The following is a 27,586-nucleotide window of genomic DNA, read 5'->3' as shown; positions in this document are numbered from 1 at the left end:
CATATAATTTTTCAACAACATAAAGATATTTTAAACATGTTTATACCAATATGCCTCAATCTCTGTAATGTTAATAGGGATATTAAAGATGTTATTTACTCTTTCACCCTTCCTGATTGTAGAAACGGTGTGATCTTTGAAGTTTCTTTTGCTGTTTGAATGGAGAAGATGTGGCTGTCATTAGTAGCCCATTATTAGTCACTAAATCTGCAAAATAGGTTTTTGGTTGATAAATATTTCTAAGTTATCTAAGTTAAGTGTGTAGATAGTATAAATAAAAATATGTGGCAATAATAATAGTTGGGGAAGTATATTATAGTACTAAAACCTAATAAAACCTAATAAGTATATGATGTTCTAGTAAAATATTCAAACCATATATGATACCATAGATGCTTAAACAAACACTATTGAGTCTGGAACACAAATGTGTTAAACACACTATTTAGACTCTGAGGCTCCCCCCTGCTCATTAAATATAGTAAAAACTCACCTTCATTCCAACACCACACAGGTCCACCGGTGCTTGCTCTGACCCAATATGCTTCCTTGGTTGACATAATTAGAATTGAAGATCTCAGCCAATCTCACTGCTGCCTCATTGGAAGGCTGAGATTGTCAATTTTATTGATCTCAGCCAAGGAGGTGGACCTAGGGCAGAGCCAAATGCTGCCATGGCCAATCAGCATCTCCTTATAGAAATGCATTAAATCAGTGTATCTCTACGGGGAATGTTCTGCATCTCCATGCAGAGCAAAGCATGGAGATGCTGAATGTCTATGCTGAACACTGTGCGGCACTGACCCAGGAAACACCTCTAGTGGCTGTATGAGGAGTGGCCACTAGAGGTGTTCCTAAACTGTAAGGTAAGCACTGCCTGTTCTCTAAAAAGACAGTGTTTACTGCAAAAAGCCTGCAGGCACGGACGATACTCACCAGAATAACTACAATAAGCTGTAGTTGTTCTGGTGACTATAGTATCCCTTTAAATATATATATGGTCTTGAAAATCTAAGCTAGTAGAAATGAATATTGCATTAAAAGTTTCGTGTGAGCAGTAAAACAAATCTATCCTATAAACTTGCAAACTTCAGGATTTTGCTATTTAAAAGTTGATATGATTAAAGTGAGATGATGAGAGTAAATGTGTCATGAATCATTTTAAAGGAAGTCCATCACATATTAAATAGGCTATAAAACTGTTGTATATTTCCTCTGGAGTTTGATAAAAAATAAATGTATTTAAATGAAATACCACAAACTGACAGGGATGAGCTAGAAACATTGACAATATTGAAAAAAAAATGTTGAAATATGAAAGAAAAACAAATCTCCTAAACCCTATTGATGCAAAACATTGTAAAGAAATTGTTAACATATATTTTATTCAAATCACAGCAGAAATTGAGATTTGGAAATATGTGCTATTCAGCAGAATGAAGTGCATATTGTTATACAATTCTAATTTTAAATGCTGGGCTTAATTTAAATATAGAGATCAGCTTTTTTGAGAATTTCCATAATTTTCAGCTTTTAAAAGTACTGTAAACTCCTTTCTGCTTCCATACAATTTTAAATCTGTTCTGACTTTAGAAGTATTCTACAATGCATACAAAAACATAAATCTAAAGCTGTCAGGATCGGGACAGGGATCCAACACGCAGAGTACAAACAGGTACAGGATACGTATACCGGACCTTAGAATGGCCGGACTAACGTACGGAGAATATAGAGAATGGTCAGAGACAAGCCGAGGTCGAGGGAACGAGAGGACAGGTAAGCGAGGAACAAGCCGGGTCAAGGATAACAGAGGTAAACAGAGTAAGTCAAACAAGCCGGGTCGGAACCAAAGGGATAACTGAAAATACCAGAGCACTGTGTGACTAGGCAGGCTAGAACCACGACAGGGCAATGAGCAAATGAGAGAAGCACTGTTAAATACCCTGGCTCAGAAGGGTAGACACGCCTCAGACGAGTCCTGATTAGTCTCCAAACAATTGAGTGACAGGTCGTTCCGGGTTGGCGTCATGACGTCGACTTCCGGGCGTCATGCTACAAAAGGAAGTGACTCCCTCGCGGCCGGCGTTTATGTGACCGGGTGGACCGCGAGGAACAGGGGAAAAAGACCGTCTGGATGGATAGACGTCTAAGTCTCTACCTCTCCCAGAGGTAGAGACTTCAGGTACCCTGACAGTACCCCCCCCCCCCTCTCAGATACGCCCACCGGGCGGAATGAACCGGGACGAGATGGGAAGCGGAAGTGAAACGCCCTGCAGAGACGAGGAGCATGAACATCCTCTTGAGGCACCCAACTCCTCTCCTCAGGACCATATCCTTCCAATCGACCAGATATTGTACTCTCCCCCGGGAGATTCGAGAATCGATGATAGCGTTAACCTCATACTCCTCCTGACCCTCCACCTGAACAGGGCGAGGGGAGGAGACCGTGGAGGAAAATCTGTTACAGACTAGTGGTTTCAGCAATGAAACATGAAATGAGTTAGGGATGCGTAAGGCAGATGGAAGAGCTAGACGATACGCAACTGGGTTAATTCGAGTCAGCACCCTGTAAGGTCCAATATAACGAGGAGCGAACTTCATGGAAGGCACTTTTAAACGAATGTTTCTTGTACTCAACCATACTCTATCACCTGGAACAAACACCGGAGCCGCCCTTCTACGTTTATCAGCGTGTTTCTTAACCAGCATAGAATTGTGCAGAAGAATTTGTCGAGTCTGATCCCACAACTTCCTCAAATTGGCAACATGAACATCAACCGACGGTAACCCTTGGGAAGGAGAAGCCGAGGGAAGAATAGATGGATGAAAGCCATAATTCATGAAGAAGGGGCTTGAATGAGTAGAATCACAAACGAGATTGTTGTGTGCAAACTCCGCCCAAGGAATCAAACCAACCCAATCGTCCTGGTGTTCAGAAACAAAACAACGTAAATATTGTTCAATCTTTTGGTTGGTGCGTTCAGCAGCTCCGTTAGACTGAGGATGATAGGCAGAAGAGAAATTCAATTTGATACCCAGTTAAGAGCAGAAGGACCTCCAAAAACGGGAAACAAATTTGGAACCTCTGTCAGACACAATTTGGGAGGGTATCCCATGTAAACGAAAAATCTCCCTTGCGAATATCTCTGCCAATTCGGGGGAAGACGGGAGTTTAGGCAGAGGAACGAAGTGAGCCATCTTGGTGAATCTGTCAACCACGGTGAGGATAACAGTCTGTTTTTTAGAGATAGGTAAATCGACAATGAAGTCCATAGCTAAACAGGACCATGGCTTCTCTGGAACCTCTAAGGGATGCAGAAATCCACATGGGAGCGCATGAGGTTGCTTAGTCTTAGTACAGACCTCACACGTACCGATGAAATCCTTAACATCCTTACGTAAAGCAGGCCACCAGAAATCTTTGGAGATTAAAGCATACGTCTTGCGAATGCCAGGATGCCCAGCTACCTTGCTGTTGTGGAAACACCGTAACACTTCCAGTTGGAGAGCAGGAGGAACAAAGTGTCTATCCCCAGGAGTCTGTTTAGGAGCTAGATGTTGTAACTTCATGATCTCAGCAAGCAACGGAGAATGAATCCTGAGATTCGTGTTAGCGATGATATTACATTTAGGAACTATCGAGGAAAGAACTGGCTCAGCTATAGTGGACGGTTCATATTGGCGAGATAAAGCATCGGCTTTAGAGTTCTTAGAACCAGGTCTATAAGTAAGCACATAATTGAAGTGAGTCAGGAATAAGGACCAACGAGCTTGCCTGGCGGATAGGCGCTTAGCCTCCCCAATATAGGACAAGTTCTTGTGGTCCGTTAGAATCGTAACAGGATGTAAGGTCCCTTCTAATAAATGTCTCCACTCCTTTAGAGCCATAATGACCGCTAACAGTTCCCTGTCACCGATGTCATATCTGCTTTCAGGGCCAGATAGTTTCTTAGAGAAAAAACCACAAGGGTGTAACGGTTTGTCCACCCCTAACCTTTGTGACAGAACAGCACCTACTCCCGTCTCAGAGGCATCGACCTCGAGTAGGAACGGCAGAGTCGTATCAGGATGGACTAAAATTGGGGCAGAAGCAAAAAGTTCCTTGAGAGTCTTGAAAGCAACAAGGGCCTCAGTAGACCAGGTCTTAGTATCAGCCCCTTGTTTGGTCATATTGGTAATAGGCGCAATAATAGAAGAGTATCCCTTAATAAAGCGCCTATAATAATTAGAGAAACCTATAAACCTCTGAATCGCCTTGAGTCCCTTAGGCAATGGCCAATCTAAAATAGATTGGAGTTTGTCAGGATCCATCTTAAAGCCTTCCCCAGAAATCACGTAACCAAGAAAGTCTATCTGAGACTGGTCAAAACTGCATTTCTCCAATTTACAGTATAAGCCATGTTGCAGAAGTTTGTGCAATACCTTTCTGACTTGTCTGTGGTGGGTCTCAATGTCCCTAGAGTGTATAAGTATGTCATCCAGGTATACAATAACACAATCATGTTGAAACTCCCTAAGAACTTCATTAATCAAATCCTGAAATACTGCCGGAGCATTACAAAGACCAAATGGCATAACCGTGTATTCATAGTGACCATAACGGGTATTGAACGCTGTCATCCACTCGTGTCCATGCTGGATTCTCACCAAGTTATACGCCCCTCTGAGATCTAACTTGGTGAAAATTTTAGAGCCCTTTAAACGATCAAACAGCTCGGTAATCAAAGGAATCGGATAGGCATTTCTGATGGTTATCTTATTCAAACCTCGGTAATCAATACAAGGTCTCAGAGTACCATCTTTCTTTTTAACAAAAAAAAAACCAGCCCCGGCGGGAGAAGAGGATCTCCTAATAAATCCTTTTTCTAGATTCTCACGAATATATTCCTCTAGAACTGAGTTCTCTTGAGTGGATAGAGGATATACATTGCCCCTCGGAGGCATAGTACCAGGTAGAAGCTTAATTTTACAATCAAATGACCTGTGTGGAGGTAAGGTATCAGCATTCTTCTTGTCGAATACTGCTTTTAAGTCCTGGTAGAGAGACGGTATCTGTCTCTCTGTAGACTGAGTGGAAGTACCTGGTGTGTTTATTACAGCCAATGGAGAAACCCTGCGTAAACACCTCTCCTGGCAGCCCTGACCCCATGAGAGTATCTCCCCTAACTCCCAATCGATAATAGGGTTATGTCTTTTTAACCAAGGGTACCCCAGGACTATGGGGACAGAAGGGGACGAAATGAGCATAAGTGATAACTTTTCCTCGTGTAAGATACCAACAGTTAAGTTAACGGGTATGGTCTCACGGAAGATAACAGGCTCAAGTAAAGGTCTACCATCTATGGCCTCAACGGCCAAGGGTGTATCCCTTAACTGGGATGGGATAGTGTGTTTAGTAGCAAAGGCTTGGTCGATAAAATTCTCAGCAGCTCCGGAATCTATCAAAGCCATAGTCTTTAGTACTCCCTTCTCCCAAGTTAAAGAAACTGGTAGTAGAAGCCTGTGATCTTTATAATTATGAGTAGAGGACAAAATAGAAACACCCAAGGCCTGTCCTCTAGAGAAACTTAGGTGCGAGCGTTTCCCGAGCAATTAGGACAATTCAGGCGTAAGTGACCTCTGACTCCACAATACATGCATAATCCCTCTCTTCTCCTGTACTGTCTCTCTTCTTCTGAGAGGCGAGTATTGCCTGTCTGCATAGGTTCAGGAAACAGTGAGGTAGTGGAATCAGGACTTTGAAATGCGGGAGCTAATTTAAAGGAAGGTCTAAGGTTCCTCTCTCGAGTGTTTTGTCTCTCTCTTAAACGCTCATCAATACGAGAAATGAACGAAATTAAATCCTCCAAATTTTCAGGGAGTTCTCTAGTAGCAACCTCATCAAGGATTACGTCTGATAGCCCGTTCAAAAATACATCTATATAAGCCGGCTCATTCCACTTAACTTCTGACGCCAGAGACCTGAACTCTAGTGCATAATCCACAAGTGTTCGGTTCTCCTGTCTCAGGCGCAACAGTAATCTGGCTGCATTGACCTTTCTACCAGGGGGGTCAAAAGTTCTTCTAAAGGCAGCTACAAAGGCATTATAATTATATACTAACGGGTTATCGTTCTCCCATAGTGGGTTGGCCCATCTCAGAGCTTTCTCAATGAGTAAGGTGATAATAAATCCAACCTTTGCCCTATCTGTAGGATAGGAACGAGGTTGCAATTCAAAGTGGATACTAATCTGGTTTAAAAAACCACGACACTTCACAGGTGAACCACCATAACGTACTGGTGGGGTAATGCGGGAGGAGGCACCTACAGTGGCTACCTCTAGGCCAGAACTTACAGGGAAGATAGAAGTAGTACGTGTCTCCTCTGGTGGACTATTGGCACGAGATAATAACGCCTGTAGCGCTAGGGCCATTTGATCCATTCTGTGTTCCATGGCTTCGAACCTAGGATCAGAGGGGCCAAGCTGACTGTTTGTACTTGCAGGATCCATTGGCCCTGTCGTAATGTCAGGATCGGGACAGGGATCCAACACGCAGAGTACAAACAGGTACAGGATACGTATACCGGACCTTAGAATGGCCGGACTAACGTACGGAGAATATAGAGAATGGTCAGAGACAAGCCGAGGTCGAGGGAACGAGAGGACAGGTAAGCGAGGAACAAGCCGGGTCAAGGATAACAGAGGTAAACAGAGTAAGTCAAACAAGCCGGGTCGGAACCAAAGGGATAACTGAAAATACCAGAGCACTGTGTGACTAGGCAGGCTAGAACCACGACAGGGCAATGAGCAAATGAGAGAAGCACTGTTAAATACCCTGGCTCAGAAGGGTAGACACGCCTCCGACGAGTCCTGATTAGTCTCCAAACAATTGAGTGACAGGTCGTTCCGGGTTGGCGTCATGACGTCGACTTCCGGGCGTCATGCTACAAAAGGAAGTGACTCCCTCGCGGCCGGCGTTTATGTGACCGGGTGGACCGCGAGGAACAGGGGAAACAGACCGTCCGGATGGATAGACGTCTAAGTCTCTACCTCTCCCAGAGGTAGAGACTTCAGGTACCCTGACAAAAGCATTAGTTAAACCATACTTTTTGTTACGTATTATTTTTCAAAATATCAGATGTCATTTTTCCACCATTTCAAACTTAAATATTTCTCTAAACTAAAAAGTTTTTTTTTTTTGGTTTCTTTTTTTTTACTGTTAGTTACACATGTTAATGCAGATGTAAAATATTTAATGTTCACTAAACTAGGTCAATATCGTATCGTTACAAGGGCGAGAGACAAAGTGAAAATAAATGTAATTAAACTTTTATAATGTACAATAAAGGAAGTTCAAGCATTAGATTTCTTAAGTTAAAAAGTTGGCTAAAAATGGCTAAACATTTATTTGAAATATGGGATGCATAGCAAGCACATGAACACAGGACAAAACTTAAATTTTATGTATATGTATGGAAACATTTAAATTGTCTGAATTTACAGAATTGAACTTTCAATGTATTTATTCATCCTTTACAGGCATAGGTATACTTGAAAATTAAATAAACTGCTTATGTGTATTTGTAAGGAACATAATGACATTTGTGGAAATGCAGCTTCCTAAAAACCCCAACATTATATATATATATATATATATATATATATATATATATATATATATATATATATATATTTGTGCTCGGAATTTAATATGAAATGGATATTGTTTGATATGAAAGTTGGTTAGTGTGCCGAAACCAACGTCCGAGTGGGCCTGTAAATAAAAGAGGGCCCACCAAGGAGATTTGTATGTTCTAAGGGTGCTGGTGGGTGGGGAACACTTGAACTCGAATGTCAGAGGTGAGTAGGGGCTGGGAGTTTAAGTAGGGGACTTACTCCTCCCACAAATTCAGGCCTAATGGCCTTTCTACTTGTGCTCGGAATTTAATATGAAATGGATATTGTTTAATATGAGAGTTGGTGGGCCTGTAAATAAAAGAGGGCAAAGAGAAGTTCGAAAAACACACTTTATTGCATTTGTTACATGACTAAATTCCTGAAGGCTTGGCGAAGCTCTCGTTCTGGTCATGGAATGTACGTATTGTATATAGAAGATTTCCAACGACTCAGTCTCTTTATGATGTGGACCGGGGTGTTAGTACTAGAAGCTGATGAAGCAGCTCCTATGCGTAAGGAATGCCCGGAGAACGAAGCTGGGTTGTAACCCAATTTCCCCAATAAAAACCTAACATGTGTGGTGAATTTTGCTGTAGTGAGTGGGTGCCCTTGTAGTTGTAAGAGTGGTGAGTTTTGTAATTGCATGTTATTAGTTGACCGTAGGTGGTCTAGTGCCTTAACTGGGCACCAAGCATTATCTGTTGGAAAGAGAGGAATGACAGTGGGGTGTAGTGAATGATTAGTTTTGGTAGATGGGATTGTGAGAATGTAATAATCGTCTACTTTAGTGAGTTGTGAAGTTTTAAGGCTGTGTGTGGTATCTCCTTGACAAACAACGGTAAATTCCCTAGGTCTTAGGAACCCATAAAAAGCTAGATAGATAGTGGATTTGATCACCAGGTTTGTGTTAGGATCAAATGGGGATTCGTCAAGGAGATTGCTGAGTAGTCTGAAGATAGGCCCATCTATTGGAAGTCTGGTGGTGATAAGTGGAACCAAAACTTTAGAGATACCCTTTAAGATTTTCTTGATGGGGTATGATGACAAAAAGGGGGTGTTGTTAGGGAAATTTGTGAGGCTGTGATGCTGCACCCCTGTGAGGTATAGTTTAATTGTATTGTGGGAAAGTTTTAAGTGTAAGTGGCAAAAAGAGGCAAAAGCCACCATAGTTTGGGTAGAAAAATCACCTTGTAATCCAAATTCAGCTGTGAATTTATTGAAAATGGTAAGTGCCCTATTGTAGGTGATTGTTGTGATGGTTGATAGTGCTTGTTGTGTAAGAGTCCTCGCGTGGTGCATAAGTGTGTTCAATCCAGGATTAACTCGTGATACATCGGTGTTCTGGATGGTTGATGATGGGCTGACGGGAGTGCCTGGAAAAAAAACCTGGAATTGAGATCGAGACAGAGCATCAGAAGCCGTGTTGTGAATACCTGGGATGTGAAAGCAAATTAAGTGGAACTGGACGGAAGCTGCCAGCCAGGTCAGCTTGCGAATCAGCTGCATAATGGTAAGGGAGGATGAGCGCCCCTTGTTAATGATATCGCAAGCTGACGAATTGTCGGAATAGCATTTTACTGCCTTGCCAGACCAGAGGTGACCCCAGGTGTGTGTGGCCGCCACGATGGGGTAAATTTCAAAAAGGGCAGAAGTTTCTCTAAAACCCGGCAAGGCATCCATCTCAGCGGGCCAGTGACCCCTAAACCAGTGATTACCGAATATAGCTGCGATCCCCGTGTTGGCTGCAGCGTCAGTGTAAATGCAGGGTGAGGAGTCGGAGAGAGGGGGAATAAACATGGAGATACCGTTCCACTCAGTCAAAAACTTCCCCCACGTGAGTAGGTCAGCTTTGCCGTGCTGGTCCAACGTAATAAGGCAAGCGTCCGGTACCCCGTGAAGCAGACAAAGAAGCCTGGACACAAAAGACCTTCCCTGCGGAATGATGCGCATTGCAAAATTCAGGGACCCTAGTAAGGTCTGAAGTTCTTTCCTGGTGCATACATCATTCCGTAGGAACATATCTATTTCCCCTTTCAGGCGGACCACTTTTTCGGGTAATGAATGACAGCGTGACACCTAGTAATGTTCAGAAGCAGCCAGCATAGAGTTTCTGCGAAAATATCAAACAGTTTAGGGCTGCTTCTGGACCCGAAAGTAAGTTGCGTGGAAAAATAGTACCTGTTTCGCCATTTAACACCGTGCAAGTGCCAAAGTGATGGGTGCATGGGCAGGAATTTAAATGCATTGGTTATGTCTGTTTTACTAAGCCAAGCATTGTTACCAGTTGAGATGATTTTTACGTACTGTAGTGAGAATTCGTCTGCTGGAATGAGTGTGTTAATGCTGGGAATAAAAGAGGAGTGCGGTGCCGATAAATCAATAATCATGCGCTTTTTATTTGAGTATTTGTGTACAGCTATGCCAATGGGGTTAGTGCGCCAGGAGGAAAACGGTGAGGAGGTGAAGGGGCCGATCATGAAACCTAGCACTATTTCTGTGGAGAGGAGAGTGTCCGTGGCTTCTGGGTCTAGGCAGACAGGAGGTTGGGGCATTCCAGCGTCCCTGCCGACATGTGCGCTCCGGACCCCCGATGAGACCACAGAGCGGTGTGGAGGGGACCGGAATGAAACACAGGAAGACTCACGGTTAGCAAGCAAGCCGGACCGCCGATAGAACGGAGGATTCAGCCGTGCAGCCAATACACCAGACGCCTGGACCAGAAGTGATGCGAACCTGAAGACACTCGAACCGGAAGTAGATCAAGGAACACTTGAACTCGAACGTCAGAGGTGAGTAGGGGCTGGGAGTTTAAGTAGGGGACTTACTTCTCCCACAAATTCAGGCCTAATGGCCTTTCTACATATATATATATATATATATATATATATATATATATATATATATATTAGTATTTGTGCATTAAGTGGAGTTACTTGGTTAACATACAGCATGTTTACAGTGCAGTTTGTTGTGGGTGGGCAGAAAAATCTAGCCCTGGAGAGTGGAGAAGATGTAAAGAATTGGGATGAGGTTAGGTAGAGTTAGACCCTATAGCAAGTGACAGGTGGGAGATCTCAACTAGTAAAGGAAAGCCCCCTTAAAAGCTCAGTAGAATAGAGAAGTGGTAGTAGGTTCAAAAAACTACTCGTACTAGGAGATCTCTTACCAGTAAAAACTTATATTTAAATAGTAGGTGTGTGTATACACTAGAAGAAGGCGTAGAAGAAGTGGTTAGAAAATGAATTAACTCTTAATTAGAAACTGGAACAGATATACTATTGTACACAGAAGAATAAATAAAAATAAAAATAAGATCAACTAAAAATGGATAAAAAAATAATAAAACCCCAAAAATAGAATTATAGGATTATAGGAAGCATAGGAAGATTATACTTATCAACTGTTTTTAATGTTTTGATGCTTCCTATAATCCTATAATTCTATTTTTAGGGTTTTACTATTTTTTATCCATTTTTAGTTGATCTTATTTTTATTTTTATTTATTCTTCTGTGGACAATAGTATATCTGTTCAAGTTTCTAATTAAGAGTTAATTCATTTTCTAACCACTTCTTATATGCCTTCTTCTAGTGTATACACACACCTACTATTTAAATATACGTTTTTACTGGTAAGAGATCTCCTAGTACGAGTAGGTTTTTGAACCTACTACCACTTCTCTATGTATACAGTCACATGCACACACAATTAAAACCAGACAATAACACACACATAAACACACAGTTACAGACAGACAATGACAAACACACACAGGTACAGACAGAAGTCACATACATACAGTCTCTCTCTCACACACACACACACACACAGTTAAATGCAGACAGTCACATACACAGAGGCAGACAGTCACACACACACACACACACAGAAATCTTCACACACAGACAGTCACACACACAGAGGCAGACAGTCACACAGGCAGATAGTCAAACACACACATGCAGAGGCAGACATCCACACACACAGAGGCAGACAGTCACACACACAGGCAGACAGTCACACACACACAGACAGCAACACACAACCTGTTTGCTGTTTGCAAATAAACAATGACTGTTCAAAATGAATTGAAAATGCTCAACACAATGACTGTTTCACGTGGTTTCCCCAAACTTAACTGAAAATGCAACTTAAAATGACTTCTCCAGTCTCAAAATTATTCAACCCCTTCATGGCAAGCATCTTTAGTACTTAGTGGAGCACACTTTTGCTGTTATGATCTGATGCAAACGAGATGCATAGGCAGACACCAGCTCCTGGCAGTGTTCCTTAAGACTTTTAGCCCATCGCTCATGAGCCATGGTCTCCAGTTCAGTAATATTCTTGGGTTTGCATGCTGCAACTGCCTTCTTTAACCCCTTAAGGACACATGACATGTGTGACATGTCATGATTCCCTTTTATTCCAGAAGTTTGGTCCTTAAGGGGTTAAACCCCACCAGAAATTTTCTATGGGTTTCAAGTCAGATAACTGTGATGGCCACTGTAGACTTTTTCTGCAACTAAGCTTTGGTGGAAGTTGAGGTATGCTTGGGACCATTGTCTTGTTGGAAGGTCCAATGACACACAAGCTTCAGCTTCCTCACACACGGGATTACTTTTCTCCTAGGATTTCCAGATATTTCAATGAATCCATCTTGCTTTCCACACGCTGCAGGTTTTGAGTTCAAGAGGATGCAAAGAAGCCCAAGAGCATTACTGAGCAACCACCATGCTTAAATGACTGTATGTAATGTTCACTAGGGAACCCTAACATGCAGACAGGACAGAGTAGAGAGAATTGCAATACCGATCCTTAGAATGGACAGGTTATGCAAAAAGGGATAGTAAGAACACGAGCCGAGGTCAAGGGAAACAGAGAGACGGAATAACGAGAGACAAAGCCAAATATCAGTAACCAGGAAATCCAAATAATAAGTGCAACGCTCAATGGTAAACCAAACACCATAACAGGGCACTGAGGCAAGGGAGAGGTTAGCTTCTATACACACAGGGTGTGTCTGATTGGCTTATCTCCAACTAGTGTTAACCACAACACGTGGGAGGAGTTTCTTCCCTCCCTTGTGGTCTCTGAGGTCATCACTGTGTGCCGGGTCACATGACCAGTGCAGCACACATATAAGAGTGTGCAGCGCCAGACACACTGCTAGTCTGGAGACAGGGACCAGATGATGCCGCTTGCTGTGATGAGGTAAGCAAGGTTGCCGCGAGTTGCGCGGGGGCAGAGGATCTGACACTGTAGGCAGAGGGTTCTATTCAGCGTATGCTTCATTCTTTTTCCTCCAGACAAACTGTTGATCCATTGTGCTGAAAATTTCCAGTTTTGTTTCATCCCTCCACAAAACAGACAAAACTTCTGTGACTTATTTATATGGTTCTTAGCACACCAAAGCAGATTTTTCTTATGCTTTTGGGTCAGTAGGTCTGTATGTCTTGGAGTTCTGGCATGGAAACCTTCTGTATTTAGTACGTTCCTTACTGTGCTCACTCTAACCTCAGTGCCTGTTTCCACCATGTGGAACCTGCCTTCTAAGAAATCTGGTTGCAGCCAATGAAAGCTTGATTTTTCTGCCCAGTCCAGGTAGTGTTACCACAGTTCCTTCAACTTTAAACTTGCAAACTATGACTCCAACGCTGTCTCTAGAAACATTCAGTGCCTTTACTATATTTTTGTTTCTTGTTCCTTGTTTTTGAAGGGTAACGATCTCTTCTCTTAACTTTGTGGACCATTCTTTTGCCATATTTCTAACATGCAGTCAAATGTGACACTCAACAAACCAATAGCCACTTCAGGTATTTCAAGTGTTTCAGCTTAAGCACACCTGGTGCAACTAATTAAGTCCTTGATTAGTTGCATCAGGTGTGCTTGAGGCAACAACTGCTTTGCATATCTGTGCTGTTTTGAGACATTCTGTTCAAGGGTTGAAAAATTGTGAGACTGGAGAAGTCATTGTAAGTTGAATTTTCAGTTGAATTTGAGGAAAGCATTTGAAGCATTTGTTGTGTTGAATGCAATTGTGTTTGATTTGTTCAAAGAAAACAAGTCCATATGCCTGCACTTCTGTAGAAAAATATTGTGCCTGGTGCTTGTCCACCAAAAATACAAAAGTGGAAAAATGATAGCACTCCAAGAACTAATGTAGAATAGAAAATAAAACTTAACTTTTATTCAGGTTGAGAGCTGGTAAAAATGTTGACGTTTTATATATATATATATATATATATATATATATATATATATTCATATTATCCATCTATGAAATTTCGGTTTATTGTCCAAATGTACAGACTTGTCCAAATGTACAAATGTATTTAAAAAGTCTTGCAATCCAACTAAACAACTAAATATTTGTACTTTACCCGGTGCTCTGTCAAACTGATGAATAAATGTCCATATTAACCCCTTAAGGACAGACGACGGATATATTCCGTCATGATTCCCTTTTATTCCAGAAGTTGTGTCATTAAGGGGTTAAGCCAGCACTTCAGGGTATTTATGTAAAAAAACTTTCTTTAATTAGCAGTCAAAGAATTGCGTGGAAAAAGTTGATGTTTCAATTTTTTGTAAGAACTTTTGCTCAGGACATGTTTAAAACAATCAAATAAATACATGTTTTATTAAGAACAAAAATGAATCACTCACCTGGGCACTTGTTGGTGTGTTCCTGTATCAAAATACGCATGTGTCACAAGCAGGGTGGTTAGCTATCACTGGTGTTGCCATGGTTACCCAGTGCATTACATCATGGAGTATAATAAACATGCACGCTGTGGGTCTCCACTAGATACAGGTGAATTCTAACTGTAACAACTGCTAGAGAATGCATATCTATGGGAAGATGCAGACAGCAAATTGGCAGTAAGTGTATGTTCGAGTACAGCCTCCTGGTTTGAAAATGATTGTAAAGGCGGAACCTGCTTTTGGCATATGCACACTTGATCCTGGAACACACTGATAAGAGCTTGTGAGTAATTAATTATTTTTCTTATAACTAACATATGTTTCTTTGTTTTAAACATGTCCTGAGGAAAGTTCTTACTTTTTGACTTTTTTCAACTTTTTTATGTAACTTTTGGAATACTGATAAAATAAAGATTTTTATATATAAGTGCTGGCTTTATATGGACTCAATTTGGATGAATCATGGAAAAAACTAATCTCCAAGTCTAATGTATTTTAAAGCTGCTGATTCTGCAAGGCATTAATGGTAGAGGTTCACCCTTCTCATGCCTATAAATCTTGCCTGGCTTGCATGTACTGCACACGTCTTTAGTGGCCTCTAGCATTGCATCAAGCAAGCGCAGTTGCATTTGGCTTAATTTCTTGAATAAAACTGCTTGGTAAGTTAACAAAAGCTACATTCTATTTTTAGCATTCTAAGTAGTTTTAATCAACAAAACTACTGGATATGGTAAAAAAAAAAGGCAACATATATTTAAATTCATTAATATATGCATGATTTGAAATGGATACAAAATATCTGCATCCTTTTTTGTAAACATTTTAAAAAACAGAAATATCTTTAATTAGGAATTAAAGTATAGGATAATTTCTCTGTCCTGTGAAAATTTTTACTTTATGTTTGTATTACTTTTATGTTAATCCTTGTAGAGTGGGATTTCTTGGACCATGCACCCAATTCTTGGTTTACATAAAGGTAGTGTGGATTAGTGCATTTTTTTTTTCAAGCATTGCAGTTTCTCCAAAACTACTATGTTTTACATTGCAGAGTTAAGGGAACATGAATAATGCACCCAGAACACTTCAATGAGATGAAGTGGTCTGGGTGCTTATAGTGTGCTTTTAAGGGTGGGCCAAAATTCACAGTATTATCTGATAGGTAAATAACTTATTTGTTAATAGTACGGAATTGAATTGTTGCAGGTACATAGTATAATCGAGTCTTGGGAGATTTATCATGGGACATTTCATGAAGGAACAATGAGTAAACAGTGAAATGTTATTTACAAAATGTCTGAAAATGATTGAAAAATGTTTATGTCCTATAGTTGAAAATCGTCCTGAAATATGTTTCAACAGGATGGGACTGATCATACAGTCAGAACCACAATGGACCTCCTGAGACATTTTCAAAAAATTCCCAAATTAATTGGCCGCCACGTTCAACCGACCTTCCAGCTCCTGATTACTTCCTGTGTGGATATTTGATGGAACAGGTTTATGTAAACCAACACTTGAACAGCTCATGGAGAATATCCATGAAGAAATTTGAGTACTAGAGCCTCAAACAATATGAACAATACAATCAATAGAGACCAATTTTTTTTAGAAGCCACTTAGTCACAAACACTGGCCAAAATTGGCATTCAAATTAGTTTTTTACATTTTTCACACACAAACAAATATTAACGCTAGCTTTGGCCAGTGTTTGTGCCCAAGTGGCTACTAAAAAAGACTGGACATACCCCATTTGCAATACATTGAGTTGTCTACTATTGTAAATGGTATGCCATCATGGGGTAATTCTCATTCCTGGGCTACCATGTGGTCTCAAAGACAATGTAACCAATCTGGCAAATTTTTATGTGAAAAAACTAAAAAATGGAACAGGCTATATTTGACCCTGTAACTTCCCAAAACACCATAAAACCTGTTCATTTGGGGTACTGTTTTACATGTGAGACATCGCTGAACACAAATATGTGTATTTTATTGCAGCAAAAGCAAACAATATTATGACATTCACAGTTAAAATATCATGTAGAACTAAAAAAATAACAACATTTATTATTTTCTCTAATTTTTTTCATATTATATTCATATTAAATTATGTTTCATAGCTAAATATTTGATGTTAAATGAAAGCCCTGTTTCCCTTGAATAAAATGATATATAATAAGTGTGGGTGCACTTAATATGAAAGAGGTGAATTACGGTTGAACAGATATATAGTCAAATTCCAGGTTTTTGTTTACGTTTTGTTTTGATCACAAGGTGTGCATTTGACTCAGTCCTTAAGGGGTTAAAAGGGGGAAGTGGATATTCATTGGTCCATTTGAAAAACTCAAGCACCAATCAGGTATGTCTATGTAAGCTTGATGTTTACATTAGAAGAATGACTTGTTAACCCTTAGTGATGTCATGATATAGTTGTAGTTAATTTTATTAGAATTCAAGTTATGCCAATATATGATAATGTGTAGGAATGCACCTTGATTCCAAGGCTCAAGCTTGTAGGTTCCATAAATGGCTAGGCTATATTAAAATTGGCTAACTTGGACTCATGTAATAGTCTATGTTTAAATCAACATTGTCCACCATATATATCTATTTCTGGGAGAAGAATAGCCCCATGGTAGCCCATGTCTCATAAACTGTTGTCTACTTTGAATTCTGGGAAACCATCTGTTTTCGTGAACATGACCTTAAACAAATGTGTCTATTTCTTATATTCTTTTCCTGTGACGTATCTACCACAAGATATGTGTGCCTGCACACGATCACATACTTTTACTGTATCAAAAGCTAAGCTCTCCCAATAAATGGCAGAAGCAATCTACTGATTCACTACTATCCTGTGTCATGTGTTTTATTGCTTCTCCATGCACTTGATACAATGTGGGTTCCCCTTAATATAAGTATTGGATGATTAATCCGTGACAACAACATTAATACACTATTGGTTTCCCCAGAATATTGTTAATCTGACATCAAAAGATGTCAGATAGATAGACAGATGTCAATAACAAAAAAGAAGAAATACAGAACTATTCATTTATATCCGATATTGTGCTTAACCATTTGTAAGATGTGGATATTGTTTACTAATTATTGTCAAACTACTGATTAGCAAAATTGCAATGTAGATGATATTTATCGTTACATGGTAAGAGATACAGTATACAGTATCCAGTAACAAGTACACAATGTCCCATAGAAGGATGTTAATGCAGCTATGATTAGCTGTATGGATGTGGGGCATTGAATCATGAAGATAAATATTAGGTTGTATCTTCAATGTGCTACTTCGTGTTTTGATATATGTGCCAGACTCATGAGACTCATTGCCCCACTAAAGGGCTGTATTCACAAAGGATGGACTTATGACAAACAAAACCACAGTGATAATATTCCCACCAGGAGAGAAAAGAGACTTTTTTTCAATTTGACAATTTTTATTTTCCTAAATAATGGGGGGTGGGGGTAATGGGGTACAGAAGGCAAGAAGGAGGGGGATGGGGTTTCAAAGTGTCACAATAAACATTCTGGTACATCAATATGGTTTGCGGTTGTCGCCCGTAGGCCTTGACTTGTTATACATAGGTGTTTAATGTTCAGAAATACAATTCACATTATACAATTCACAGTACCCGATTTTAAACTGAGTAATTTTTTTTACCACTCTTGTGTCAATCGCATCTGGGTGTTGTGCTGTGAGGGGGATAGGCAGCCCTATCTCCTGTACCTGATTTATGTTAGGTAAAGGGGATATTGGGTAGGTAAGGTGTAACTTATGTACAAGTGGGTGTTTATATGTGAGTAGCTGGTTACAAATATGTCATCATTCGTCCTTTGTATAGTAGCTGGGTGTTCTTGTTTGGTGGTTATTCCCTCATTTGGAATTCTTCCAGTAGGGGTTATACTACGTGGGGCGGGTTTTTTTATTTCCTCTATGGGCTTAGGTTTGTGCTATTTGTTTAGAATATTGTCTCGGTATGATAGGATAGGATCGGCACCTCTAGGTATCGTGCTCGTCCCTGTACTTTCCCTGGTGGGACCTTCTACTTGCGTGCCAATGCCGTTCGATAGCTATGGGTCTGCGTGTGGTCAAGGCTTGTTAGTTCAATTTTAAACCCCTGTGATTTACTGTTAGCCAATATTGTTCCCATATTTGTCCTGCTTCTATTGTAGCCCCCGACTCCCCATTTTGTCTGGCGGCCATTAGTTCATACTCCCAGTTAGTCTGGATTTGTTGACTTAGCTCGCGGGACGTGGGCGCAGTCGTCGTTTTCCAAGCCCTGGCTATCAGGGTAGCTGCCGCTACTATGGTGTGGAAGAGGAGTTTAGAGTGGACTTTACTTAGGTTGTCTGGCCATATGTACAGGAGGCATATCTCTGGGGTTAAGTCAATCTTTATTGGTAAAATATAGGTAAGGATTTCGCTCACCTTATCCCAATATGGTCGGATGAGTTCACATGACCACCATATATGGTAAAAGGATCCCTTGTCCGATTGGCAACGCCAGCATTGTGGGGAGGTGCCCGGGAAAATTTTTGCTAGTCTTGTTGGAACTAAATACCATCTATATTGTAATTTACGGATCTGTTCGAAGTGAGCTATGCATTTTGTGTTACCTTTGTGAGCCGTGTATGCCTTGCTCCATTGTGTATTTGTAAGGGAGCGTCCTAGGTCTACATGCCACGCTTGGGCATATGTTTCGTTGGGTGTTATCGTAGTGTCTATTAACGTTGTATAGATTATTGAAAAAGCTTTTCTGTGTATCGTGCCCCTAAGGCACCAAGAATCAAATCTGGAGAGAGTAGGCGCCCGGAGGCAGTCAGTAGTTATTTGCAATATGGACTTGAGTTGGAGGTAGGAGAAGATTGCCCTATTGGGGAGGTGAAATTGAGATTGCAGGTCTGGAAATGTTCTAAATGTATTACCTTCATATAGATCCTGTATGTGAGTGCATCCTGCCTCTACCCACATGTTGTAGTCAAATGTCTGGTTTCTTAAGTATATACTGTACATTGGTGTGGCTAATGACGTCTCTATGGTGCCACTGAGATGTACTCTATATTGATCCCATACGTTCAGCAGCATTGTGGTTGTCACTAACTCCTGAGGCAATGTTGGTCTCTGCCGTTTTGGTACCCAAAATAAATTATGTAACCCGGCTTTACAGGCCCAGTATGATTCAATGGCCACCCATTGTGGTGTGTTGCATCGTGTGTTTGCTATAGTATGTAGGATTGCGGCTTTGTAATACAACTTTATGTCCGGAAGGTTCATCCCCCCTTTCGCAATTGGGGTCTTAAGTGTGTTTATTGCGACCCTGGGTTTTTTGTTCGCCCATACAAATGTCGTGATAGCTTTTTGGATGTCCCTCAGGTAGTTTTTGGGTAAGGGGATTTGAAGCGTGCGGAAGAGGTACTGGAGTTTGGGGAGTAGCGACATTTTAAATGCCGCCATCCGCCCGCACCAGGATACAAAGTCTCCATTCCAAGTTTGGAGTGTCTGTACTATCTCCTGATACAATTTCACATAGTTATATTTATGTAGGAGATGCGTTTCCCTGGCTAGTCTGATCCCCAAGAAGGTTAAGTGATCATCTCTCCAATCAAAATCGAATGACTCCTTAAGGGTCTGCAGCAAGGGCCCAGGGAGGTTCAATCCCATCGCCTGTGTCTTGGTCAAGTTTAATTTGTAATAGGAAACCTTATTGTAGTCGTGAATGCATTGTAGTAAGTTCGGGAGTGATATTTGGGGTTGCGCTAGGGTCAATAGAATGGCGTCCGCGAATAGATTTAAAGTGTATGTTTTGTCGCCTGCCTGTATGCCATGTATGGATGGGTTTGCTCGTATCACTGAAGCTAGGGGTTCTAGCGCTAGGACATAGAGCAAGGGCGACAGAGGGCACCCTTGTCTAGTTCCATTTGTGATATGAAATCTGTCCGAGACAAATCCTGAGTTAAGGACCCGCGCAGTTGGGGCAGAGTATAGAGCCCTGACCACTGAGATGAAGCCTCCGGGGTACCCAAACTTGCGGAGGGTCGCTTCCAGGAACCCCCACCCCAGCCGGTCAAAAGCCTTTTCTGCATCGAGGGAGAGCAGCAGCCCTTCCCCTTTAGATGTTTTGAGGCTTTGCATGATACTAAGGACCTTCCTAGTGTTATCTGCCCCCTGCCTCCCCATCACAAATCCCACTTGATCATCGTGGATGATGTGGGGGAGCATTGGTCTCAGTCTCAATGCATAGAGTTTAGCTAGTAGTTTTGCGTCTGTGTTAAGGAGTGAAATAGGTCTAAAATTTTGTGGGCAATTAGGCGGTTTCCCTGGTTTGGGGAGGGTAATGATATGTGCTAACTGTATTTCCCCCGGGAGAGATTCCTCCCTTATTGCTTCGTTAAATACTGCTGCTAGTTGAGGTGCTAGGATCTCCTGGAACTTGTCATAGTATGAATTGGCGAAGCCGTCTGGACCTGGGGCTTTGCCTTTCGGCAATGTCTTTATTGTGGCTATAACTTCTTCAGGGGTGACAGGTGTGGCCAACAGATCTTGTTGGTGGATCGTCAGGGCGGGTAGGTCCAGTTTGTTTAAGTATGTCGCTATGTCCGAGTCCGTGGGTGTATATGTGGCTGGGTCGAGTTTGAGGTTATAAAGGTCTGAGTAATATTTCGCGAACTCGTTACTTATGTCAATTGGAGTCATTACTTTTCCCCCTCCTTTAGTGTTTAAGTATGCAATTTTCTGTTCCTGTTGTCGTTTTTTTAATCTTGGGGCTAGCAGTTTCCCCGCTCTGTTCCCCTGGGTGTAGTGAGTGGCCTTAAGCCTTCTCAGATGGTACCCTAGTTTGGCGAGCGCTTGTTGGCGAATTTGCAATTTTTACGCCAGATATTTGCTCACTCAGAATTGGAGATGGGTGAATTTGGTTTTGGGCTGTTAGTGTGTAAAGTTCCTTCTGCCACTGTAGTAGTTGGGTGTGCGACTTCCTCTTGAGGTAAGACGCCCGTTGTATAAGGATACCCCTTGCTACCGCTTTATGTGCTTGCCAGATCGTGTGGTGTGGGAGTGCGGGGTTTGCGTTTTCTATGAAGTATTGGCGTAGTGCAGTGGTCACCTCCTCTGTGAACTCCCGGTTCATCAGGAGGGTGTCGTTTAACTGCCAAGGGCTCTTGTGTTTGAAATCGTAGGTGTCTTTAAGGATAAGTTCTACTGGGGCATGGTCTGACCATACTATTTGACCCACTTTACAGTCCACTACCTGATCCAGTGCCGCCCCCTCCATTAAAAACCCATCAATCCTTGAGTAGGTGTTGTGGACCATCGAGTGGTGTGTGTAGGCCCTATCCTCCGGATGGGAAACCCTCCATACATCATAGTAGTGGTGGAGCATTAATAACCTTGTTAGGGTCTTGCATTGTCGTTGGTGGTCGTTGGTGGTTTGTATCTAGGGCTTTTGTTGGAGAGAGTCGTGTCCATAACAGGGTTTAGAACATGGTTTAAGTCCCCACCTATTATGGTCATACCTTGTTGTATACCTGAGATTTTGTTTATTATCATGTGGAGGAAATTTCTTTGGTTTGTGTTAGGTGTGTAGATATTTACGATCGTGTAGAGAGCATTATCTATGCGTCCCACTATAATGACGTACCTGCCCTCTTTGTCAGTGTCCTCTAGTATCAGTTCAAAGGCCACCTTTCAGCTTATGAGAGTAGAGACCCCTTTAGATTTCGTTTGTGAGGTGGAGTGATATTGATACGGGTGGCTGTCCGTCAGTATGCGGGGGTGATTTGTCCCTCTAAAGTGGGTCTCTTGTAGGCATATTATGTCGGCATCGGTTTTCCGTATGTCTCTACTTAGTAGATGCCTCTGTACTGGGAGATTCAAACCCCTCACGTTGTGGCTATAGAACTTTATGGTGTCATATGTGGGAAGTACCTGTATATTACCAGTTGACCTTTATTTTTTGGGAAGGCCTGCCTCTCCCAGCTCGTTCGAGCGAGGCAGTTCTCCTCCCTGGAATCCCACAATAGCATAGCAATGGACCGTGCATCATAAGACGTGATGACTAGTGTGGAAGGGCGACCCACTGAGCCCTTAAGAGTTGGAAGGAGGGAGCGGAAGGGGCGTGTAACTGGGGGAGAACATAGTATATAACAACATAAAAAACTTTGAAACATACAGTTATATATTCACAATTGTCAAAATTATGGCTCGGCACCTGTTACAGGTACCGTGGGGGTCGGAGCAAAGAGCTTCGAGCCCGGTTGGTGTAGCTTCCGCGAGGTCGGCCCTCGCAAATACGGTAGTTATTTAGTCTGATGACCCTAAGGTATATAAACTATTGATCCGCTTAAGCTAATCTATGGGTTGTGGCTCTCATAAGAGCGTATTCTGTTGTCACACTTTGTTACCATCACAGATACACATAAAACACACATTACACACAATGCCCCTCCAGATTCCCCTCCTGTGTGTATCTATAAGGCAATTAAATAGTCAGTAGGTATTAAAGTATGGGTGTTTGCATCATTATCTATCTAACTAACTAACTTTTCTCCTCATCATTCCCGTTTGTAAGGCTAGTTCCAGAGCCTCTAGTTCGTTTTAAATGTGTGTGCTATCAGTGCACTAGTCTATATTCTTAAGTGTGCGGAAATTATACATTACATTGTTCTTGTTCTTGCGACCCAGGTAAGTCTGTGGTTATGACTCAGTTCATATCTCAGCAGCTATTTACGGGTTTTCTTCCATGTATGAGGTAGTCTCGCCGTTGCTTGGGCCTCCGGTTGTTGTGCTGGTGGGTTAAATCCCCATGCTTTTAGCGTTTGCAGTCCTTCTTCTGGTGTGCCAATGGCGCTGAGGGTCTCATTTCTGTGGATCAGCAATTTGGTCGGGTATCCCCACCTGTATGCAATGTTGTTGCTTCTAAGCATTTCGGTGATGGTATTGAATGATTTCCTCTTTTTGAGTGTCATTGCCGATATGTCTGCGAAGACTTTGATTTTTTGGTAGGTAGCTGGTAAGTCTTTTTGCGTGCGGCTAGCTTTCATGATCGCCTCTTTGGCGTGGTAGTAATGCATTTTAAGGACCACATCTCTGGTCATGTCTGCGGGCAGGTAGTGTGGTTTCGCCACTCTGTGAATTCTGTCCATGAGCAGGACATCTGTCGGTAGATCTGGGACCAGGAGGCGGAAAAGTTCGGTGGCATATGCCGGTAAGTCTTGTGGGCTTATATTCTCAGGAATGTTCCGCAGACGCAGATTACTCCGGCGTGCCCTATCTTCTAGGTCTGCCAATTTAGCCTCATACTCATTCATTCGGTCCCAGGCCTCCTCCACTTTAGTTGCAAGGCGGTTATGGGCCTCCACGTGTTCCGCCATATTGGATTCCAACTCAGATGTGCGCATACCCAGCGACTTGATGTCCGTGCGGAGCTCTGTAAACGACCTCTGCAGCGTGTCCTGTAGCTTTGTAGCCATATTGTCAAACATCGCCTGCAGGCTTTCTGCTGTGAGGATTAGGCCTGTTGGGTCCGGTGCTGCCCCTTGATCACTGTCCGCTTCGGCGCCATCTTGAAATTCTTCCAGCAGCGGCGCTCCCCTTGTCTGGCCTTGTTTCGTCCCGAAAAAATTCAGCTTATCCTGTTTTTCGGACGCTCTCTTTCCTTTTTGGTGGGACATGGTCAGGTAAGCCCGTTGGTGCTGTTTTCCTGAGTGTTTGGGTCTTAATTTCTGTGCGAGGGCCTAAATTTTCAAGGAGCAAGCCTTACATGCGACCGCTCGCGTTCCGTTCCAGGCCACGCCCCCGAGAAAAGAGACTTTACCAAAATGGAAAATTCATACAGTTGGTACCGTAGACTCCAAAATCACTTATGTTAAAATTGATTATATAGTGCTGTTACAAATCGCTATTTGTAACTGGCCCTTTAAATGAGAAATTGCCCTGCTTCCCTGGATTGTGGAGAAGCATGTTTGCCAGCCTCCTGCCCCATGACTATGGCCCCTGGAAGATTGTGCCCCTGAAAACTTATTAACATTTATTGGGTGTGTATGGCCCTTTAAGAACCGTCTGGGGACATATTGTGACTTTGCTGAACAATGTCCCTTTAAGACTATGTCCCCAGACCTGTAAAATAACTTGCCCCTGGCTCTCTCCCACTTGGTTCAGTAAATAGGGCTTACTGAACCAAGTACCACACAGGCGGACCACCCAGAAGCTAAAGTGTGCAGGCAATTTACCTCCCAGGCTGTGAGGTTACTGCCGGTCAATTGCACGTGGCGGCGGCCATCTTGGTTTCCTCGAATGCGGTCAGCGGTGTATGCTAAAGATTCTGTGGAACTGAAATCGGCTACACATTTTGCCGAACACCGCTGACCCTTACCTTCTCCCATACGGAACTTGCAGCTCCAGAGACTAAGTCCCGTTCGAAATGGGACTTAGTCGTTTTTTCGCATGAAATTGACCGGCCGCACAGCCCAAATCTATGGAACTGTTTTGGGCAGGAAATTGTGCTTGCGGTCGGTCATAAAGGACTTCCAGCTAACTTTTGATCCACTGGGGGGATTTGGCTGATTTTTGGAAGGGTTTATGTTTGATGTATGCTGAGTCTGAATATGCAACTTTTATTGAAATTGAATGTATGGTTTTAAAGTTACAGTGTGTATGTGAAAACTGTATTTTTATTGTATGTTATAATTGGTTTAACTGTTTATCTGAGGGGAGGGAACCTGTGGGCTTTACTATGCTGTTATTGGTTAATTTCATCCTCCCCCTGGGAGTGTCCTGTGTGTACCTTATCCTAATAAAAAGCAGGCTGGGTGTTCCAGTCCTCAGACCTCTTCTGACCCTCAATACCTAGCCGTGTCTCGTTATTGGAGGGAACTGCTATATCACACTGGGGATTGCTATGCGCTGCATATTCCCCTGAGCTCTTAATCACTTAGCTCTTGTAAGAGCTTGTTCCGGATACGCTCTCCTGGAGGAGAGGTCTTCCCCACACGGTCCTGGAGGACAGAAGCCGATCCAGGGTGGAAGGAAGACGGCGCGGCTCCAGTTAAGCTACGGCGGTTGTGGAGCCTGCGGTGGTTGTGGTGTCGTCTGCAGTGCTTGGAGTCCTCTGAGAGCGCTAGGAGCATCCATCAACGGAGGGTACTCGGTCGGAGTACTCGGAGCTCCGTTACAAGTGCCATTCACCTTATATTCTATATGTTCTTGAGTAAAGTGATACAATGTGCCAATATACATATGGCATAAAGTCACTAAAGTGAAAAGTATAAGAAATATTCTTGACTACAGGTGAATAAGAGCCATGCCTGCGTAATTTCTAGTAACATAAGTATATTTATATGGAGTACATATGGGAAAAGAGAGGTTCAAATGTATGAGTTTATTTATGAATAAATGGAGTAAAGGTAAACTCTTCATTGAGACCTCTAGTTGCTAATGTCTAAAACTCATACATCCATTTGGACTCCCTTTTAAGTAATCTAATATTAAAATCTCCCTTTCTAGTGATGTTGGTGATTCTTTCGATGGCTCAGAATTTTAGATGGGAGGGGTCTCTGTAATGTTGGGTACGGACATGATTGGATATGGGAGTAGAAATGTTGATGTTTGTAACTGAGTTGACGTGTTGCAATATTCGTCTTCTAAATTGCTGGTGGGTCTTGGTCACATATTGTAAATTGCAACTACACGTAACAACATAGACTACTCTCATTGTGCTGCAATTAATTAAATATTGCACTGGATAGTGGGTATTAGTTCTTGTGCATTTTTGGAAAGATGTATGAATTTGCATGCCTTACATGAGCCACATTTGAATATGCCCTTAGTGTTGGAAAGCCAGACTGGGGCTGTTTTGGGTGGTTCTAGGTGGCTACGAACTAAAATGTCCCTCAAGTTTCTTGGTCGTCGAGCTCTCAGACTAGGGTAGATCGTGAGGTTGTCCTCAAGATCTTTGTCATGCAAAAGAATTGGCCAATATTTGGAAAATATTTGTCTTACTATGTCCCAATATTGGTCATATGTTGCTATACATCTGATAACATTACGGGTGTATTTGTTTTTTGAGGTACGGAGGCATGTTGGTCTCTCCATGGCTGTTACTCTTTGATAGGCCCTTTTGAGGACTTTGTTGGGATACCCTTGTGCTTTAAATCTAGTTCTAATTTCTCTTGCCTCTCTTTGAAATGTCAGGTCATTTGACCAGTTCCTGTGTGCTCTAAGAAACTGACCTAACAGGATGGTGGCTCTGCCAATGTAGAAGGCTGTTTGTTGCCATAGGTTTCTATATAGCTAGATATAAACTTTTAATTCCATGGATAGTGTTATTCTTATGTCCAGAAAGGTCAGGGTGTCTTTATTAATTACTGAGGTGAGTTGTAGTCCTATATCATTTCGGTTCAGGATGTTTACTTGTATCTATGACATTTAAGTATACATATTGCTCCTCAATACTTTGTTTGAGTATGGTCTCTTCCCACCACCCTAGATAAAGATTAGCGTAACTAGGGGCACAAGCTGTACCCATGGCGGTTTCCTTCAGTTTCAGATAGTAGGTGCCATTAAATACAAAATAATTATGTGTATGCATGAAAGATAATAGATAATACCTCTAGCAGGAAGGATACGTATAAACCAATAGATTAACTTTCACCTCCCTCAAAATTTCTTCACAATTGCAAATCTACTGTATTTTGCCTTGTTTAGCATTATATTATAGATACTTAAATATGTTGTGTTACTTAGAAGTACAATCAATAGGAAAGAATGTTTAGAATAATATGAATAACCCATGTTAATTTATTTCCACAGGAATTCACGCAAAAAATGCTAATTTGTTTTTACATTCCATTATGACAAAACTGATGAAGTCATCCACATTTTAAAATTTATTTAAATTAATGTAAGGCTCCAGTAGTAATTTCTATAAAATGAGCACCTAAAAAAATATATATTTTATCATTCATTTTACATCATTTTTACCAGAAAATAATCTGACAAAATATACATGCACAAAAGAACATTAATGGATGTGATTATAAGACAGCAATTTGCATATTAATGTTCATACAAAAAGGATGATATATGATGTGCGTGAATAATTTAAAAAAAACACACACACCAATATTCTGAATAAAATGATTTTCTGATTTCCTTCAAGCTATTTTTCTAATGCCGCAATTATACCACATGGATTTTCATTGCCTTAACATGAT

The 27,586-nt window shown here is 41.7% G+C and overlaps 1 protein-coding gene across 3 annotated transcripts in view; it reads right to left on the bottom strand.

The window, feature by feature from the left end:
- NLGN4X (neuroligin 4 X-linked) overlaps positions 1–27,586 on the bottom strand; it is a 371,997-nt gene that overhangs the window by 145,088 nt on the left and 199,323 nt on the right. The gene's annotated exons all lie outside the window — the stretch shown is intronic.

The sequence above is a fragment of the Pelobates fuscus genome, chromosome 1 (assembly GCF_036172605.1).
Source record: "Pelobates fuscus isolate aPelFus1 chromosome 1, aPelFus1.pri, whole genome shotgun sequence".
NCBI classification, from domain to species: Eukaryota; Metazoa; Chordata; class Amphibia; order Anura; family Pelobatidae; genus Pelobates; species Pelobates fuscus.
The sequence above is the reverse complement of the archived record's forward strand: the minus strand, read 5'-3'. Positions and strand labels throughout refer to the sequence as shown.